Here is a 3,092-nt window from a genome sequence, read left to right on the forward strand (position 1 = left end):
TCCATAAAGTTTCAGCATTTATACATGTCCGAACACAAAACAAACAGGCATGACATCGTATACCTGCTATTGTGGAAGTGAAGAAATCTTATGAAACTTCAATCCCAGACAAAGGACTACAAGCAACTAAGGTGGGAGAAATTCTCTTCCCAAAGAAAGTATACAGCAATTGCTTGTCCAATACCAAAATGACCAGACCTGAAAACATATGCAGGTAAATATTATACAGTTTGCTTAAGTTTTTATGTTTTTTCCAAAATTTCTCTATCCTTTAGCTTTCTTTTCCTTCTTTTCTGTCTGTAAACACACTCAAATATGAATGCAAATATAATCAAATAGGTGAGGAAATTCTCAAATATTTCTTATATACTTACACCAATGAGCCTTAATGTTTTCTCTTTCTAAGACCTTTATTTTGTCACATTAAATCATAAATCTAAAATATACTATATAAAATGGAACATATTGTATATATCCATAATCTCTGAAACTGAGAAGTAGAGGGAAGAGTATTGAAAGCTGGAGGCAAGACTGGGCTACATAGTAAACCTTTGCTTTGAAAATATGTGACCTTTGTCATTCTGATTCTGGGTCACCTCATTTAGCATTTTGATTGCTTCCAGATTCATTACCATTTACTTGCAAATTTCGTTTTTCTTAACAGTGGAATAACATTTTATTGTGTATATATGTGCTACACATTTAGGCTGTTTTCAATATCTGGCTATTACGAATAGGTCAGCAATGAATATGCATAAGCAAATATCTCTGTAGTAGGACACAGAGTCTTTTGGCTATCTGCTCAAGAGTGTTACAGCTGGATATGTGGAAGATATATTTCTGGCTTTTTGAGAAAGGTTCGTCCTGAGAATACAAGTTGGTAAATCATAGCAGTAGTAATAGGGATTTACCCATATCCATATCAGAATTTATTATTTTTTTTATCTAGGCCACTTTAACTATGGTAAGAAAAAAATCTTAAAGTAATTTTAATTTGCTTGATGTCTAAGGAAGATGCTCATTAAAAAATATTTCTTGACCATTTGTATTTTATCATTTGAGAATCTTTTGTTTACTATTAGGATCCATGTTTAAATTAGTAGTTTACACTCTATATTTTCATCTTCTAGATAGTAACCCTCTGTCAGATATATAAGTGATAAAGATATTTTCCATTCTTTAGATTACCTATTCACTTGAATGATATTGTGTTTTATTGTACACACACACTTCTAGTTTCATGAAATCCCATGTTTTTGTTTGTTTGTTTGTTTGTTTTTGTTGTTTTTTGTTTTTTTGTTTTGGTTTTTCAGGACAGGATTTCTCTTTGTATCCCTGGCTGTCCTGGAATTCATTCTGTAGACCAGGTTGGCCTCAAACTCAGAAATCCACTTGCCTCTGCCTCCCAAGTGCTAGGATTAAAGGCATGAGCCACCACTGCCTGGCTCATGTCTTAATTGTTAACTTTAGAATTTACACTGTTTGGGACCCTGATGCCAATGTATATAAGTTTTAATTGATTTGTTTTTCTAAGTATGTGAACTAAGTAATTTCTCATATTCTTTAAACTAAAGAAACTGTATTAAAGATTATCCTATTTTTCCAAAGGTATTTGTCCTAAGAAATTTTTTCAGACATCTTTGAGGAAATAAAATGCTACCAAGTAGTTTAAAAAATTCATTGGCTCATATTTACTATAATTGAAAGTCATGGGCTCTAAGGATAGGTGAGAATTGTGTGCCTTAGAAATTTAGTTTATCTCTTTATGATTACACTACAATTTAGAATTATTTTAAAGTAACAATAATGACTTTCAAAATTCAACAAATAAATGCAGGGTAATTGATAAAGTCATCATGTAGTTGATATCTTGTTTTAGAAACATCAGTGTTGTCACAAGGAACATAGACTTATAGTACTATATTCTGAAGCAATTCTACATGGGACCTTAAAGAAGTAACTCAGAATAATTAATAACCTTGTTACTTTCATTTCTGCTAATTTTGTATTTATAATATTCTATAAAAATTTCATGTGCTAAAGATCTTGTTCCCATTTCATGGTATTGTTGTCTGGCATAGAGCTATTAAGAAATTACTCCTAGTAGGAGGCCTTTAAGTCACTGGAGAAATGTTCTCTCTGGGGACAGTGAGAGCCTAACCCATCTTCTTCCTCTCCTTCATCACTTATAGTAGTGATGAAATAATTGGCTTGGACTGTATATGCTCCATGTCATGATGTGCTTGTCACCACAGACTTGGGAGGAAAGCAATGGAACCAACAGATCATAAGCTATATCTTCAAAATTGTGAGACAAGACAAGCCTTTTATCTTCAAAACTTCATTATCTTGGGTATTTATTATAGAGATACAAAACTTATGATCTCAGTGGCAAATTCTTAAGGAACAAGTTATAATATTGATATATAATTGACCTATGGAACTTTACCTAAGGGGTATAGCAGCTATTAAAGTCATCAAGTACTGTAAATATGATCTTGCATAAAGGAGAGTTTACTAATGAAATTTGTCCTATATAGACTTAGAAAGACATGAAATTTCACTAATGTAGAAGAGATGAAACTCCTCCTATTTCAAGCAGTGTTACAATAGGAGAATGGATGGGTAGAGCTACAAAATTTGCATAACCATCATATCAAAGATGGGTCAGTTTCATGGGAATTTCATTCATTCACAAAGCAGTGGAGGGATAGTTTAGAAAATGAACTGGAAGATTCCTGACTGAAAATAGTAACATTAAACAATAAATAGTTACTGCCCTAAAACTATCCTACTAATAAGAAGTAATATTTGAGTTTGTGTTTGCTTGTCTGTGTATCATTCCACAAGGCAGTTTTTATATTCTGGAAACACTATGCCTTTAGGTTAATTTTATGTTTAAATATATTGAGCTTATTAAAGTCATACATTTTAACACTCACATCTCCCATAGGCTTTAGGTTTCACTTTAAAATATTATTTTATTCTTTTAAATCTAGAAAATTTAACAGTCACCTTTTCAACTCTATTCATTTAATTTAAGTTTTAGACAATTTCCTACATCTGTGCAATATAAAACAACTATTTTGATG

This window comes from Mus pahari, chromosome X, assembly GCF_900095145.1.
Source record: "Mus pahari chromosome X, PAHARI_EIJ_v1.1, whole genome shotgun sequence".
Lineage (NCBI taxonomy): Eukaryota > Metazoa > Chordata > Mammalia > Rodentia > Muridae > Mus > Mus pahari.